The 18,077-nt window shown below is 50.2% G+C and overlaps 2 long non-coding RNA genes across 3 annotated transcripts; one reads left to right on the forward strand and one right to left on the reverse strand.

Moving 5' to 3' along the window:
• The first annotated feature begins 1,047 nt into the window (after positions 1–1,047).
• LOC109245420 (uncharacterized) lies at positions 1,048–8,707 on the forward strand. Its single transcript, XR_008422817.1, has 2 exons — positions 1,048–1,096; positions 8,384–8,707. It is a non-coding gene; the product is annotated as an uncharacterized LOC109245420 (long non-coding RNA).
• Positions 8,708–14,639: 5,932 nt separating this feature from the next.
• Positions 14,640–16,459, reverse strand: LOC109245419 (uncharacterized). Of its 2 annotated transcripts, none has more exons than XR_002070872.2 (3): positions 16,282–16,459; positions 15,710–15,840; positions 14,640–14,839 (listed from the first exon to the last, which is right to left on the reverse strand). It is a non-coding gene; the product is annotated as an uncharacterized LOC109245419 (long non-coding RNA). The 2 variants fall into 2 exon arrangements; XR_002070873.2 differs by lacking the exon at positions 16,282–16,459 and adding an exon at positions 16,110–16,171.
• Between the last annotated feature and the right edge of the window lie 1,618 nt (positions 16,460–18,077).

Here is an 18,077-nt window from a genome sequence, read left to right on the forward strand (position 1 = left end):
TGGGAGGAGGGAAGAGAGGGGAGGGAGGAGTGGAAGAGGGGAGGGAGGGGAGGGAAAGAAGGGGTGGGGGAGAGAGGAGAGGAAGGGGTGAAGGAAGAAAAGGGAGGGAGGGGAGGAAGGGGTGGGGGAGAGGGAAGGAAGGGGTGAAGGAAGAGAAGGGAGGGAGGGGAGGAGAGAAAGGGGTGGGGGAGGGGAGAGGGGAAGGAGGGGAGGGAGGGGAAGAGAGAAAGGGGTGGGGGAGGGGAGAGAGGGGAAGGAGGGAAGGGGAGGGGTGAAGGAAGAGAGGGGAGGGAGGAGTGGAAGAGGGGAGGGAGGGGAAGAGAGAAAGGGGTGGGGGAGGGGAGAGAGGGGAAGGAGGGAAGGGGAGGGGTGAAGGAAGAGAGGGGAGGGAGGAGTGGAAGAGGGGAGGGAGGGGAGGGGAGGAAGGGGTGGGGGAGAGGGAAGTAAGGGGTGAAGGAAGAGAGGGGAGGGAGGGGAGAAGAGAAAGGGGTGGGGGAGGGGAAGGAGGGGAAGAGAGAAAGGGGTGGAGGAGGGAAGAGAAGGGAAGGGAGGGGAAGAGAGAAAGGGGTGGGGGAGGGGAGGGGGGAGGGAGGAAGTGGAGACCAGAAGCCATGGGGAGGGGGAGGGGAACTGCTCTGACCAGCCCAGTGGACCTGGAGAAGCCAGCTTTTATGTGGCCTTTTCTGGGTCAGCAGCTAGGGTTCCTCTTTCAGCTAAACCACAGTTCTCCATTTTGTTTCTTTTAGCAGCTTTAGAAGATAACTTTCTAAGTCACCAGGGCATCATTTCAATGGCTTCTTTATCAAAAGAGTAAAGGGACCTCCTCCTCTACTCCCAGAGAGCAGTTGACAGGGAGGGAATTTCCCCTCCAATGGGTGTGATTTTCCTATGGCAAAGACAATCTGCTAGGAGCTCTGCAAAGACACTAATGTCCTTGAGCAGCTTGAGGCTGAAGACACCACTATCTGTGCATTTGTCAACGTGAGGTTTTCAGTACTGTTGCTTAAAATGTATTTAGTAATTGAAGGGAAACATACTACCTTCAACTGAGTTGAGGAGGAAGAAATGGAAAATGATTCACTGGCTGTCTTCAGAGGTAAGAGAGCTAATAATTTATTAATTTTCATATCTCACCAAAGCGGATGGATTAAAGGTTAAAAACATTTATTAATTTTTATTTTTTTACCGTTTACTTATTTTTGAGAGACCGAGAGAGACAGAGCATGAGCGGGGGAGGGGCAGAGAGAGAGGGAGACACAGAATCTGAAGCAGGCTCCAGGCTCCGAGCTGTCAGCCCAGAGCCCGACACGGGGCTCGAACTCACAGACCGTGAGATTATGACCTGAGCTGAAGTCGGACACTTAACCAACTGAGCCACCCAGGCGCCCCTGGGTTAAAAAACATTTAAAAGGAAACAATGGAAAAGATGCCCTTGAATGTGTTACCGATTATGTGCTTCCCACCTGGCTTCTTGTGCTCTCGAATTTCGTCTCCGTGTTTTGTTGGAGAACACTGCAAAGAAGGAACACACAGCTGCACAGCTTGTCGTTTTGTTTTATCCAAGCTGTTCAACAAATCGCTCTTTTTTCACAGCTTTATCGAGGGGTAATTCACATTTCATGCATTCATTCATTTAAAGTGTACAGTTCAATGATTTTAGCATATTTACAAAAGTGGGCAATATCACCCTATTCTAGTTTTCGAATTTTTCTGTCCTCCCCATGAGAATTCCCCCACCTGCTAGCAGTCACGGAAGCCCGAGGCAGCCACCGATGGGCTTTAGGTCTCTGTGATTTTGCCTATTCTGATCTATGTCTATAAATGAAATCGTATAACATGTGAGTTCCTGTTTCTGCTAAGTTTCACTTAGCATAATGTTTTCAAGGATCATCAACATTGTGGTAGGTGTCTGACTTCGTTTCTTAGCAGCGATGAATGAATTACTGTTACTACCGAGTAATACTCCATTGTATGGATACATTTATTTATGTATCTGTTCATAGATTGATGGACACACAGGCTATTCTCCAGTTTGGGTTATCATGTATAAGGATGCTTCAACACACAAGTCGAGTTTTTGTGCGAATATATATTTACTCGATGTAGCTCTGATTGACCCCTAAAAATAAAGACAACTTGCTTTAAAAGAAAAGAAGGGTCTGGACTCGGGCTGCAGAAATGAACGGGCACGGAAGATGCTTTGAAAGGCAGGAATGAGCCACAAAAGCAAACTCTCTACCTAAATTCTGAGAATGAATTCTGGAGGCTACCATAGGGAAATTCCTTCAGACACCCCACCTGCATGCTCTCGGCATGGAAAGTTCCTGATTCTTTAGCATTACAAAATTTATATGACGTAACTTCATTAGATAAAATAGAACCGAAGGATTGAATGAAGGCGGTAGGAATGCAAGAACTAGGAAGGTTGCTTCCACCCTCCCAAAGACACAGTCGATGCCACCAGAGGGCAGTGTGGACCAGGACAGACGGCAGCGGTCCCCTTTCTCAGCCTGTTTCGCTAGCTGCTCAAAGGCAGGACCTGGAAGCTGATGGCCACTGGTATCAGTTAATGGACCCTCCCTTTAACCGGTGCCTTTAAACTGGGTATTCTTCAATACCGAGAACAACGCGAAAGTGTTTTTCTTCTTTCCGCTACTTCTGAGTATTTATTTAGCTTTGCAATGCATACCCCTCTTTTTGAGTTTATTTTATTTTTAGATGAAAAAAAAATTTTTTTAAGTCATCTCCACACCCAGCGTGGGGCTCAAACTCACAACCCAGAGATCAAGAGTCACACGCTCCACTGACCGAGCCAGCCGGGTGCCTCTCCTCTTTACGAATGTACTCACTCTGAGCCGTGTGCGACTCAGACTTGAAGAATCGGGATTTTTAAAAATTACTTTGAATTGCTACTGCTTTCGATTCACTGTTTTCAGCCACTGGTTAAATAGCTTTGACCCTGAAGCTCGGCATTTGAGCAATGCGTTAGGACTAAAACAAATGGGTTAAAACCATGAGATGCCAGTACTATTTTAATTCCAAAATGGATGTGCGTTCATTTTCTATAACGTGAGTGAAATCGAAAAGTGGGCTCATTGAGTTGGCGACTCTACAAAATACTCCAGAACGTTAAAATACACACAACACACAAAGATCAGGATATATCCGTTGAAAGAACCCTCTAGCCTCTTAAAATGTCTTTCGCATGTATTTGTATATGCACATATGTGATGGCGAAAGATAGGGTAAAATAGGCAGGGGGGAAAGGTTGGGACCTGAGGTCCCTGGGTGGAGAAAAACACATTTTGGAACAATGCTGGGAGGGTCTGACCACTGCAGAACCCCTCAGGGGTGAGGTTCCTCTCCAGCATGAAACAGACCCCACCTACTCCCCCTCAGGTTCCCCTCAGGAATTTGACAAAAGATCTAACTAAGAATAAGAAATAGACCATGAAACATATGACCCACAAGGAATGATATGGCCATAGACCAGCCCTCATACAACCGAGACAAGCCAATCAGGAATGGACCTCCCAGCACCCAGAGCTATCAAGCCAATAAGGGTGGGACCTGGGAAGGAACAAGAGGGAAGGGAGGGAGGGCCGACCAGAACCTTCTAAAACAAGGACCCTTGCCTACAGTCCGAGGGCATTCAATGCCCCATCTCTGTAGTGAGAGCTTTCCTAATATTCTTCCTTTCTAATAAACCTATGCCTGCTCCTCGTTCTGTGTCCACCTGTTCATTCTTCGAAGCAGTGAGACGACGCATCCGGGTGTTGAGGTAAAAAAAAAAAAAAAAAAAAATCCTGCAACACATATGACAAACTCCTCTGTTTGCTTTTGGCCTGTGTTTAAAATTTTTTTTAATGTTTTTTTTTATTTATTTTTGAGACAGAGAGAGACAGAGCATGAGCAGGGAAGAAGACACAGAATCTGATGCAGGCTCCAGGCTCCGAGCTGTCGGCACACAGCCCCACGCGGGCTCGAACCCATGAACTGGGAGATCATGACCCGAGCCGAAGTCAGCCGCTCAGCCGACTGAGCCACCCAGGCGCCCCCTGCTTTTGGCCTGTGTTTTAAATTTGCATTTCCCCAGTGACTATTGAGGTTCCGTGTCTTCTCATTTGCTTGAGCTACACGCAGCCACTCTTCCGAGATTCTTGTTGCCCCATTTTCACATAGCTGGTGTTTTGCTGACCGATTTCCAGAAGTTCTTTGTATGTCTCGGACACCAACCCTTTGCTGGTAGTGTGCGTGGCAGATGATGGCTTACCTCTTCAGTTTCTTTGTGTTTGCAGAAAATTTAAATGTGAATGTAGTTCTGTTTACCATCGTTTAATGGTTCCTACTTTTGGGGCTTTGTTTTTCAAAAATCCTAATGTAACCCAAGATTAGAAACTTATTATTCAATGTGTTCTTCCAAAAGTTTTAAGGTTTTGCATTTCATATTTAAATCCTTAACCAATCTGAAATTGATTTTTGTGGATGGAGTGCGGGAGGGATCAAATTTCACTTTTCCAGATACATAAACAACTATCGCGCTGTTATTTATGTTGAAGATGCCCGTCTTTACCCGCTTACCGGCAACGCGGTCTCTAACATAAATCACCGTTCCATACATGAGTTCTCCCCTGAAGTCTCTATTCTGTTCCATTTGCATGTCGGCCTGTAACTACCCCGGTAACACAGGTAAGTCACTATAACTGTATAATAGGGCTTGGTGTGTGACAGGGCGATCTTCCACTTTATTTTTCTTTTTCAGGAATGCTGTGGCTCTTCTTGGCTGGGCCTTTACTCATCCAGGTAAGATGTTAAATTAGCTTATCAAGTTCCTCGAAAACACTTACTGGAATTTGCCTGGGCCTAAGTGTGAACCTTAAAAAATAAATCTGTCATTTTACTAGCAAAAAAAACAAGTGTATTCAGGAATATAGCAGAGAACCGCAATCCAGGCCAAGGAAGCTCCGGCAAAACCACACGCAGGTCCAGAGAACGAAAGAGTCGCACGTTTCATAGACCAAAGGCGAGGAGGAGGGGCTGTTGTAAACCAAAAGCGGATTGGAGTACACTGGGATTTCAAAGTCTTCTCATTGGCTGAACGACGACTGCCTCTCATTGGCTGGACAGTTGCTAGGGGGACGAGGAAGATTTTCTTCCTCTGCAGGGGCGAAAAATTAGTAGCGAAGGGGGTATGAACTCGCCAGGTGCTCTCTTCCTATTGGGTCTGCAAATGATGCCAAGTGGTAGGGGCTGAGAGCTCCCCCTACTGGCCTAAGCGAAGTTTCCTTTTACTAATTTTCACTGATGGTGAAGTCGACAGCAGAGGAGAGAGAAAACGATAAAATGAGAAAAACCACCCTAAGTAAGTCTTCCCTTCCACGTGTTCAGGAAAACTAGTGTTGCACAAAGACGCCTAACAGAAAAGGATGAAGGTTAAACCCCATACAGAGGCGTTACAAGAAAAAAAAGAGGATAAAAAATAATCCTGTAAGTAGTACATCATGCCAGAAAGTCATGCTTCCAAACAGAGGAACGCTGTAATATTTTAAAATAACTTTTACTCCGGGGGCGCCTGGGTGGCTCAGGTCATGATATCGCGGTCGGTGAGTTCAAGTCCCGCGTCGGGCTCTGTGCTGACGGCTGGAGCCTGGAGCCTGCTTGGGATTCTGTGTCCTCTCTCTCTGCCCCTCCCCTGCTCACGCTGTCTCTCCCTGTCTCTCAAAAATAAGTAAATGTAGGGGCGCCTGGGTGGCTCAGTCGGTTGAGCGTCCGACTTCGGCTCAGGTCATGATCTCACTCACGGTCTGTGGGTTTGAACCCTGCGTCGGGCTCTGTGCTGACAGCTCGAGCCTAGAGCCTGCTTGGGAATCTGTGTCTCCCTCTCTCTCTGCCCCTCCCCCCCCACCTCAAAAATAAACATTAAAAAATTTTTAAATAATGTTAACGGATACAAAAGAAATGAATATTTTAAATATTAGACACAAAGTGTGCCCCACTTTTATCTGTATATAAATTTTTTTGTCTTTCTTTAAAGATATTTCTTCATTAGGTGAAAACATTGTAACAAGTGAAGTGTTTCTTTTTTTTTTTTTTTTAATTTTTTTTTTCAACGTTTATTTATTTTTAAGACAGAGAGAGACAGATCATGAACAGGGGAGGGGCAGAGAGAGAGGGAGACACAGAATCTGAAACAGGCTCCAGGCTCTGAGCGGTCAGCACAGAGCCCGACGCGGGGCTCGAACTCACGGGCAGTGAGATCATGACCTGAGCCGAAGTCGGACGCTTAACCGACCGAGCCACCCAGGCGCCCCTGAAGTGTTGTTTCAAGTGTTGTTAGTGTCATAGTTAACATTCGCTTCTTGTGTTTACCATATATTGTAATTTTCATGTGGCAAAGCCCCTGGCTCCCAAATGTCATGACACAGAGACTACCAGTACAGTTAAGTAACGTATTATTCTGATAGACAATCAGCCATTTCATGCAGCTTGAACGATTTTAACTTGGGGGTTGGAAACTTTCTCATCTTTAAGATTTAGGGAGTGAGCCAGTGTATACTGAATCAAGCTCATATATTCAACATTTATTGTGCCGAGTAATAAGTTACATAATAGCTAAATGGTCAAGAGTCCTACAAATGGTAATTGACCACCTTTTGAATACTAAATGGAGGGAAGGAAGACAACCGTCCCCTTAGAATGTTCTCCCATACCGACTGATGAGTAAGGACAATCTTGCCTTGGGATATTTTAATCTTAAGCGGTGAAATTAACTAGAGAGGTCAATCACTAGGTAGAACATATCCTCCTGTGTTTGTATCACATTCTTTTTTGTTAAGTTTCAAGAAATCATCTAATTCAGCTTGGAAGCCATGTCGGTCTTCACGAGAGGTGTGCACACACACGCCCATGCACAATTACATGTCATGACAGCATCTGAATTTTGGTCCATATCTGCCCCTAAAGAAGTCTCTCATTTTGAAGGAGCAGCCTTCCCTAAGCTTCGATGCCTCATTATATTGTTGAATTACCTGAGTAACATCGAATGGATATAAATAATAATCGCAGAGAGCTCGGGGCTCCAGCCCTGTTTGTCGGTCAAGGCAATATCCTAGAGCTGCTCACATGTCTAAGCAAACCAAAACGGGAACAGAAAGGAAGGTGGTCAACAAGACAGAGGAAAACCACAGTGAGATGCCACCTCGCACCTGTCAAAAGGGCTGTTACCCAAAGGACCCGAAAGGAGTGTGAGTGTGACGAGTGCCAGTGCGTGGAGAGGAAGCCCTCTGCGCTGTGGGTGGGAATGCAAATTGGTCCGGCCACCAGGGAGAACAGTACAGAGACTCCTGGAACCCCTGCGTGCTGGGAGGAGCGACTGGGCCGAGAGAGGCCACGGGGAAGCCACAGGGAGGGGCTCTGGTGACAGTGCCAGCTGGGCCTTCCCTCCTCCCAGGGGGCGGGAGGGGGGTGGGGGGCAGGTGGAAAGTGCGTCCTCCATTTCCAGCCGCCTCAGGGCCCAGTGATGGGAACAGACCAAAAGCGGCTTGAGCCTTCCCGCCGGAGGCCTCAGGTACCAACGGAGCCTCAAACGCCACTCGGGACAGCCGTCCAAATGGGCCTTTCCACCCAGCCCGTGGGCATGATACAATCGTTGGTCCACGCTGCAGAACGTGGGGTGGTTGCCCAGCCAGCAAAGTAGCAAACGCTCAGACCTGGGCCTGAGCCTGGAGGGAAAACAGAACCGAGGGGGCGTGGCTGGCACCGAACGGGCCCTGTGGATGTCAAGGCTGGGCGCAGGTGGTGGTGAGGGGTTAGGCCGGTCGGTAGACTTTGGCCTAGGGAAACCGCGCCTGTTTCTGAGACCACCCTTTTCTTCTCACTTGCATTTACCCAGTCCTTGCCCACACAGGACTTCCATGTGCTCATAGCCACAGATCGGCGAGCCCCACAGGGCAGGCTGCAAGCCGGGGGCACCCCTGGACTAAGACAGGAAGGCCCGAGAGCCCAAGGCCAACACACGGCGACACTGGGTGCCGAACTTTGACCTCTTCCTCCATCCCACCACGCTCCTCCCTCCCGCGTTTGCATACGATCCTGCAACACACACAGATCTGTGTTTAATAGCAGAGAATAATCACGCACGGTTTCCATGTATGGGTCCCTCCAGCCGGAGGAGCGTGAGCCGGTGCTCAGGGTAGCTCTGATTTCTGCACGTTCCTCACCCCCACCCCCGGAGGCAGCTGCCCTTCCTCCTGCGGGACTCCTTGAGCACAAACACCCAGCTTCCCTCTGCTGCGAGATCCAGATCACCTCAGTGTCGAGAGCCACATTCCGTGTCCTTCTTAACGAGCTGCCTCTCGGTTTTTCTCAGGTAAGAACTACTTAGGGGTCAGCCTCCAGCAAATGCCATCTCTGAAAAGATAGGAAGCAATCAGCGGTCTTCGGTCCCAAAGCACGCGTCTCCTCACACACGCTTGTCACTTCCTAGGTTAATGTCACCTGCTCTCCGTTATCGGTACCTCAAAGGACTGGGTCACCGCTGCTGGTGCCGGGAACTTGCGTGAACCTCGGCCCAGGCGGCACAACCATTAGAGTGACTGTGGCTTCCTTCGTGACTGCGGACGGAGGCCACTCACAGCCACTCTGCCACCGTGCTAACTCTGAGCCCTCGTGTTCTACCAGACGCCTCTTAATAAAATTAATAAATGACTTAATGCATAAATAATAAAATTTAATAAAATAACGTTAGGGGCGTCTGGGTGGCTCAGACGGTTGTGCTTCCGACTCTTGATCTCGGCTCGGATCACGATCCCGGGGTCGTGGGATCGCGCCCTGTCGTTGGGCTCCACGCTGAGCATAGAGCCTGCTTGAGATTCTCTCTTCCCCTCTGCCCCCCTCCACTGCTCACACCCTCTCCCCCCACCCATATATAACAGACCAAAAAAACACAAAACAGAATGTTGTCAAGGGCATTCCCCAGGAACCCTCAGTCTATGAAGCAAAGCCTCTGGGCCAGCAGGTCACAGAGAGGATGCTCGAACCCTGGGGGATGCGGACACACCTTGCAGGGGGGTGGCGGAGATTTAAGACCGATTTCCGTGTGCCCGCCTTCCAAGGATTCTTCTTCCTAATACTGAGCCTCCCGAAAAGGACTCTTGAGAATAGGAAGCCTTCTCCTGCTCAGGATAACAAAGATGTCCCCTCTCTGCGGGGCGCCGTCTTGGGGTGTCAAACCCTCTAGGGCCACAGAGTGGACAGCCCCTCACCACCCCAGGCAGCGTTTCGCTGTCCCCCCGCAAAGCACACGGGGGCTGAGCTGCCGGCTGAAATGCATTTTTTTTTTTTAATTTTTTTTTAACGTTTTTTAATTTTATTTTTGAGACAAAGAGAGACAGAGCATGAACGGGGGAGGGTCAGAGAGAGGGAGACACAGAATCTGAAGCAGGCTCCAGGCTCTGAGCTGTCAGCACAGAGCCCGACGCGGGGCTCGAACTCACGGACCGCGGGATCATGACCTGAGCCGCTGTTGGATGCTCGACCGACTGAGCCACCCAGGCGCCCCAGTAACATTTCTGAAGTATTTTCCAGAACTTCTGTGGTGCAGGAGAGAAAAGTCTCTGAGGACTCAGGACACTGGGCTCACCCAGCAGGGACCTCTCTCCTACACCTGCCCAGCTTCTCACGGCCCCAGGTTCCTCCTCTGAGACGTGGACGCAAGCACCCGCTGGTCCTGCCTGTTGGCGTGTGGGAAGACTGAATAAGATAATTGTAGCAAAACGCTCTCTAATCCAGAAATGGCTGTGTAAATGTAAGTTTTTTTGTTTTGTCCGTCAGCCTCTAGAGGGGCCATCTGTGAACAGAAGGCTTTTGGCTGAATGGATGAAGCAGGGCTGCATTTATTCCTTAGCAAGTGTGTGTTAGTTGTCTGCCTCAGGGTTACACATTTCTTTTCCTTGGGATGAGAACTTTTAAGATCTACTCTGTCAGCCACTGTCAAATGTGACATAGCGCATTATTAACTGTGGCCGTCATGCCTCGTGTTTTGAACGGATAGGATCGGACGCGGAGGGCCTCCGGCAGACAGGCAAAGAACGATGGGGAAAGAGCATGGCTTTGGTTTCAGAGCCCACACACCGGGTGGCCCTTCGAGGCCCCAGACCTGCCGCTGGCCTGGCAGGAGGCAGCCTCCGCGGGTCCCCGGCACCCCGAACTCTTGGCTTCCCCTGCTGCGTTCGATGCCGTATTAACACAGGTAAGGGGATTAATTAATGACGAGCGAAATGACTCCCCCATGACACAGACCTTTTAAGACAATGATGAAAGCCGAATTATGATGAACCCCTGTTTACTTTAAGCCAGTTAAGACAAACTATGAGTCACCGTCTTGATCTGGTCCACGTAAACTATTTTGTGGTTGGGCCGGCTTTGCAGACCGAAATCAGCCCCGCGGCAAAGGGTAGATTGCTTTAATGACGAGCTGTATCCCGAAGGACTTAGACTAGAGTCCCCTTTTTAATCTGTGGCCAAATACATACTTGAAAGGGACGAAAGGGAAACACAAAGATATACCAAAAGAAGAAAACAGAGTAACAACATGAGCCCGTCCGTCCTAAATTTGACTCGGAAGTGAACCCATGATGCATTTTCTTTAAAGCTGAAACCAAACAAACGGACAAACGTAAACGTGTGTCCTAGATTTGGGCCTCCGCAAGGCCTGGAGACAGGGCAAAAAGTTCCAGGGCTAAGATCTCGGAGTACTGATCTCCGCCCGAGGGCTCGGGAGGCCTTTCAACAAAGAGCAGTAGCAGAAGCAGGGTGCCCATTAACGGATGTGGAATCCACGGCAAAGAGCAACAGGGAGACATTTCTTCATGATACAGGGGAGTTTTATAAAGAAAAAGCCGTAACACCAAATGACTCGAAAGCAAGATACACAGAAGTGCAAGACTGGGGCCAGGCTGTTACCCAGATGGCACGGCGAGTGTCCTCCTGTGTGGAATCCAGAGGACGTCAGAGCCCCTTGTCTGTCTCTTCTGATGTTGACGATGACCGCGGTGAAACCAGTCCCCAAAGGACTGAAGCATTCACAGATTTTAACGTATTTAATGTGTATTAACGCACCGCCACTCTGATTTTTTTGATGCTCGGAGAAGTATGATTCTGCCAATGGGAGCCCTCAGGTGCGCTCCTGAGCTGGGCGGCATTCGACAGCGTCCCCTCTCTCTCCAGTGTCCCCGTGCTCCGGGCTTTCGGTGACCAGTCTTCTCTCCCAGCCTGGAAGCCGGGGTTCTCCAGTCGTGGTGCGGGTTGGTCCCAGCTGGTCACCGCCACCGGGACGGTTCAGTGGAAAGGTAACAAGGTTTTTGTTTGGTTGGCTTTGTGTTCTCTTTTTACAGAAAATATACTTGAGGGGCGCCTGGGGGCCTCTGTTGGTTAGGTGTCTGACTCTTGATTTCGGCCCAGGTCATGATCTCACGGTTCATGAAATCGAGCCCCGTGTTGGGCTCTGTGCTGTCAGCTTGGGATTCTCTCTCTCTCCCTTCCTCTCTCTCTGCCCCTCCCCCGCTTGGGCACTCAAGCACAATCTGTCTCTCTCAAAACAAGTAAATAAACTAAAACAAACAAACAAAAACAGAAAAGAAAAGAAAATATACGTTGAGTTGGTGATAAGATTCACAACTTGGATCCAGCATGCCAGAACGTCTGCTTAACTTTGAGCACATTTCTTAATCTCTGTCTTACTTTCTCTGTCTTTCTCTTGTTCTTAAAACATCCCCAGTGCCGTTCATATCCTTCTCGACTTGTTTTGTGTATCTATTTTCTTAGCTGCTGAGCAACAGCGCCATGCACTTACTACCAAAAGGGGCTCTGGGAACAGCTGGGTGCCTTCCCAGCTCTTTCTGCCTTAGGATGTGTCCCCCTGGGAAGCACAGTCCAATCACTGGGTTCCAAGTGACTTAAGCGGTGTCGGGGTGGCTCAGTCGGTTGACCACCTGACTCTTGACTTCTTCGGCTCAGGTCATGACCTCACAGTTGGTGGGATCGAGCCCCACGTCTGGCTCTGCACTCAGTGTGGAGCCTGCATGGGGTTCTCTCTCTCCTTCTCTCCTCACTCCTCTCCTTCTCGCACACGCTCTCTAAATAAATACATACATACATACATACATACATAAACTTCTAAAAAAATAAAGTGGCTTCAAAGAATTCTTCCGTGTGGGTACACAACTATTCAATACCAACTTACGTTTCTTCCACTTTGCTTTTAATTACTAGAGGCTGCCTTTCTAAGAATTAAACTGTTGCCTAAAACACTGTTCCGAAGTTAAATCTACAGAACAACTCCTCTCAAAGAATCCTGGCTTCCCTCCTTGCCCCCTTCCATAGCTCCCTGCGCTGAGAACCATCTATCTGTCCCACTTTCCAGGGCTGGGAACAAACGACAGAAAACTTAGTGGGGTGCACAGCCATTCATTAACCTCACTAACTTTGCGGGCCACGGGTCCAGACAGGCCACGACAGGATGACCGGCCCTGCCTTGTGATGACCGCAGGCCTCAGCTGGAAGAGGCCAAGGCCAGGGGGCCCGGGTCACCCACAGGCGGCCGCCGCTGGCTCTTGGCTCCCGTCCAGATGGGCCTCTCCAGGCGTCTCTCTGTCTCTCTGTCCGTGCGAGCGGGTGCTTCCCCACAGCCTACTGGTGGCGTCCTCACAGCCGGCATCCCGGGCTGTGGCAGCCGTGTGGCCTCGGGAGCCACCCGGGATCCCCTCTGCCACCTTCTCTCTGGCAGGGGTCAGCAATCCCCTCCAGGTTCACGGGGAGGAGGGGGTCTCCATATCTCGATAGAGCAAGGCAAGATTCTGGAAGAGTCTCTGGGCTGGAAAGAATGCCAAGGCCACTCTGCGATACAAAGTACCACCACATTTTAATTAGATATTTTTTGTCCTTATAATTTAAACGCTTTAAGAGAGGAGGAGTGGACAGAACTGGAGGGTATTATGCTAATCGAAATTAATAAATCAGAGAAAGATCGATGTCCTGTGACTTCACTCATATGAGGACTTTAAGATACAAAACAGACGGACACAAGGGAAGGGAAGCAAAAATAATGTAAAACCAGGGAGGGGGACAACACATAAGAGACTCTTAAATATAGAGAACAAACAGAGGGTTACCGGAGGGGTTGTGGGAGGGGGGACGGGCTAAATGGGTAAGGGGCATCGTGGAATCTACTGGAATCATTGTTGCACCATATGCGAACTAACTTGGATGTAAATTTAAAAAATAAAATAAGATAAAAAATTTTTTTAAAATTACCAAAAAGAGAGAGAGGAGGAAAAAGGGAAGAGCTATATAGTAGCATTCTATGTCACAGTGGATCTGGGAAGCCGGAGGAGGGTGCTGTCGAGGAGGGACAGAGGAGGGACAGGACCCCTAAGAAGGAGGAAGAGGGGCAGGGCAGAGAGTACAGGATGGGGGGGGGGGTGGGCGTGGGGAGGCTGTGAGGCCAGACCAGTAGGAGCCCTCTTTTCTCCATCTACTCCGGGGGAAGACGTTTGTTTCTCTTTGAACGAGCTGAGATTTTTTTTAATTGACTTGTAAACGCTCCTATATAAGGGATAGCTGTTATTATGGGACTTGTATTCAAAGACGGCACAAGCTTCTCTGTGCAGGCAGCCTCATGCGTAATGCCTACGGGCCCCTGCCCAGCTCACGGAGGAAATCTTTCTCCAGAGGAGGTGAGGGTGGGTGGAACGACCGAGCACAGTGCAGCATAGCAGACCCCTTCACCCTTACCCCAGGGCCTGAGGGACACATCTCCAGCCTCACGTGACCTTGTCTGATGCCACAGGGTGCCACTCAATGGCTGGCTTTAGAGCTGGTGCTCTTTCCAATAAGCCCGGGCATTAGTTATCTGTATTTCTCTAAGCTACTAAAAACGATCGGTCAAGACCAAAGTGTTTAGACTATCTGCTACATTAACAGTTAATGCGATATTCAACTATTATTCATAATGCAGTCTATTTCTCTGAAGGACGACTCAGTTCTGTAGGAATCCCTGAGAAGTCTACAACAGCTTATTTCTTTTACGGTAAGTCATTGTTAGAAACAGCCAAGTAAACCGTTTGTTCTAATATCTATGCAGGAGGGCATGTGAATGTGTGTCTGGCTGTGTGCACGCATGTGCACATGTAGGGGAGTGAACTCATCTTTTTGCTTTTCCGTCTTCAGAGCCTTTTATGAGAGCAGTCAGAAATACCATAAATAATACACCTTTGAGCAAACATTTGGTAAGAATTCCTTGGCCTTGAAGTCTAAACTTTGTCATCAAAGAATAAAGTTAATACAGTTGACGTTTAAACAACGTGACTTGAACTGCTTGGGTCCACTTACATGTGGATTTCCTCATGATTTTTTTTCGATTGCACACATATATGTAACCACACAGTTTAATATAGGATGCTAAGAGCACTTTTCCTCATATTTTATGGAAGGACCAAAAACACGTGGACTTTCTATTAATATCCAACACAGCCAAATCGAATTCCTAAACAGACGCGTTGCGATTTGTTTAGAGTCTAAAGGCTTAATGGCAATGATGAGGGGAGGGAAAAGTTTATTTTACATAAGTGAACGCAAAACAATTCACGAAATAGTAAATAAAATTTAATATGGCCTCAGGCACCCTGAAGGAGGCGGTGCCCCATGTGGAGGGGTGTTTGCTACGCCCAGATAGTCTCCTATTGGGAATTCTGTGACTGTAGGGTCATGGGGTCACGAGTCTCCTTCCTCCCGGACATGGTGCGGCCAACCTGCTTTGCTCGACAGCCAGGTCTTTTAGGATCTGTGAAAACAATTGCAAAATTGAAGCGTGTGCCCATCTTTCTAGCTTCTGGGTGGGTAGACTTCTTTTACTAAACCAGTCAGTTCTTTCAAAGTTGTATCCACCCAAGCATAGAAATGACATTTTCTTTTCTCTGCGTTATTTTAGGACTACAGTATATACAACATACAAAACATGTATCAATCAACTGTTTTCATTGTCAGTAGGGCATCTGGTCAACAGGCTATTAGTAGTTGAGTTTTGGGGGGAGTCCAAAGTGACACGCAGATTTCTGACTGCACACCATTGATGCCCTTAAGCCCTGAGTTGTTCAAGAGTCAACTGTATATTCTTTTTTTTATGTTTGTTTGTTTGTTTATTTATTTATTTATTTTTAACGTTTATTTATTTTTGAGACAGAGAGAGAGCATGAATGGGGGAAGGTCAGAGAGAGAGAGGGAGACACAGAATCCGAAACAGGCTCCAGGCTCTGAGCGGTCATCACAGAGCCCGACGCGGGGCCTGAACTCACGGACCATGAGATCATGACCTGAGCCGAAGTCGAACGCTTAACTGACTGAGCCACCCAGGCGCCCCTTTATTTATTTATTTTTGAGAGAGAGAGAGAGAGAGAGAGAGAGACAGAATCCCAAGCAGACTCCACGATGCCAGCATAGAACCCATCTCGCGGGGCCTGAACTCACGAACCGTGATCATGACCTGAGCAGAGATCGAGGATGTTTAACTGACTGAGCCACCCAGGCAGCCCCGTTTGTATACTCTTTTATTTCGCAGTTCAGAGTCTCATGCTGTTTGACTTAGTCATTTTCTGTTCCAGAAAGTTTGTTCCCTGTGGTTCCAACTATTAGTCACATCTTCAAGAAACTTTACCCCGAGACACCTTTGTCTGGCCTCCCTGCTCGTCTCCCATCCCTCTTGCGTTGTAGACACTGCCCACAACAAACACGTCCACAAAATAGTTGCCAGGGTGGTGGCCACATTGCATGGGGAGGCCACACATCCTGGGAGTAAAAGAAGAGAAAGGTCAGAGGGAAAACATCTGGAAAGTGTCCTAACTATCTCAGCATACAAATAACTTAGAATGCAGACGATTTTTTTTTTAAATAAGATTCCCCGGAGGGTGACAAAGTTATTTAGGGATTCAGAACCCTGAATGAGCACAGCAGAGACGGGGGCCACAGTCGCCCGTCACACCCTTAACACACAAGGTCTACCACCAGCGCCCCCAAAGCCAGGTTCAGGGCCAGGAAACAAGCTGCAGAGCTCCCACCTGGAGCACCTTGCTGTCCGTCCCTCCAGCCGAGGGTCCGGAGAGCTTGAGGTGAGAGAGGACGCAGCCCTGAACTCCCAGCCTGCACCGGGCTCAGTGGGCTCGTGCCAAGCCACTAGTGACATCCCTTTTGATGATCGCGACACATTGTTAGAGAGGATCGCTTTCCTACTTTATGAATGAGGAAACCGAGGCTTAGAGGAGCCAGGTTTACACAGGTAACAGGTGGGAGAGCAGTAACTTATACCAGACGATCGGCCGTCGGAGGACATGCTCCTGGCCTCTGTGCGCCTCCTGCTCCAAAACGAGGCGACTTCGACCCGAAGCCCTCATCCACCTGCGCCTCCTGGCCTAGGTCAAGGCTGTCTGTCTGGGAGACGCCCGGTAAACATGAGCTTTGAGCCCAATGAGGCCCTCCTCCCGGGCTGGCCGGGACCCTGCAGGCTCCCGGGGTGGCGTTCCTGGAGCACACACACAGACAGTGAGGAACATGTTTGAAAACTCTGCAGCCTGACATTCTGCACGCTCCATTGTTCCACAACTGAGTGTTGGTGTTTATTAGTCGCATCTGACAAATTCCCCGGCAGCAGATGCTGCCTGCCCACGCACAGCTGCTCAGTCAAGTGTGAGCGTCCCCTGTGCTTCCCGCACCCTCACTGCCACCCCGCAGGCTGCCCCTCTGTGCAGCGGCATGGGGCCCTCTGACCCCAAACCCACACGACCACACGCCTCACCCCTCACTTGCCCACCTGGTTTGCTTGAGGTCCTATTTCTGCCTCCTCGTTTAGTTGCTGTCCCCAGCTATTTGCCACCGTTCCCCGTATGTCCCAGACGTTTGCCCTGTGGCTGCAAGCCCCCACCCCCACCCTTAGAAGGATACTTTCTACTCTCCTGAGGCCAGGCTTGGCCATGTGACCTGTTTGGGCCACGAGCGATGGGACATCAGACCCCCAGGGCTCAGAGCCACGGCGGGGCTCCCCCACTGCTGGGCCATTAGAAGCCAGAGCTCAGGTCAGCCTGTGGGGGGGGGGGGTAGGAGGTGGGAGCCACTGGCTCTTGGACACTTTGTCATTACAGTGTGACCTGTCAGGGAAACCAGGAGGAGTGAAAGTGCCCAGAAGCTGTCCCTAGTCTCAGTCGGCGAGGCGTAAGCATTGACCTAAGGATGATGTGTTCACACAAACGGCAGCTGCCGGTCGCTGCCTCCCTGGACCTGTTCCTGCACAAGCTGCCCCTCCTCGGACGCCTCCCCACCTGCCTTTTTGATGTCCTGTGGGAGCCGTGGCTCACCCGCAGGCTCCTCCTCCCCACGCCCTCGTGCGGAGGCCCCCGTGGCTGTCACGTGGCCGCGGGCCAGCTTCCAGAAAGCCCGAGCATCCACGTCCGTCTGCAGGGACGAACCCGCTTCTCCCCCCCCCCCCCCCCGCCGCCCCGCACCCCCTGGGCGAGCGTCCCTTCCCCAGTCTCACTAGGGCCACAGAGCCTCCACCTCTGGTCACCACGGGTACGGCGGGGCCCCTGGTAGCCGGTTCCCACACCTGACTCGTCCTGACCCCGTTCCCCCCCCCCCCCACCATGCGGCGCCAGACCCCCCACCCCCCCACCCCGGGGAAGGGGTCGGTGCGGGGCGAGAAGCAGACATCACGGAACAGCCACATACATATTTTATCCAAACAGCCCGCACACGGTGGCCTTTAAAGTCGACTTCACGGTGCGGGACAGGAAGGGACACGAGGCCGGACGGCACCCAGGCCGAAGCGGAAACCTCCTCCGCAAGGAGCACGAGCGGGCGGAGAGCGAGCGGCCGGGCCGGAGGCGTGTCCCGGAGGCGAGGCGCGAGGGGGGGGGGGGGGGGCGTGTCTGCGAGGCCGACGGAGCTTCCGGGCGTCAGGGGACGTTTCTGCCGAGCTGGGGGCGTGTCTGCCCGGCCGGGGGCGTGTCCTGGAGGCGGGGCCTCGGGGGCGTGTC

Source organism: Panthera pardus, unplaced genomic scaffold (assembly GCF_024362965.1).
Source record: "Panthera pardus isolate Hobbes unplaced genomic scaffold, ASM2436296v1 HiC_scaffold_17, whole genome shotgun sequence".
In the NCBI taxonomy this organism is placed as follows: Eukaryota; Metazoa; Chordata; class Mammalia; order Carnivora; family Felidae; genus Panthera; species Panthera pardus.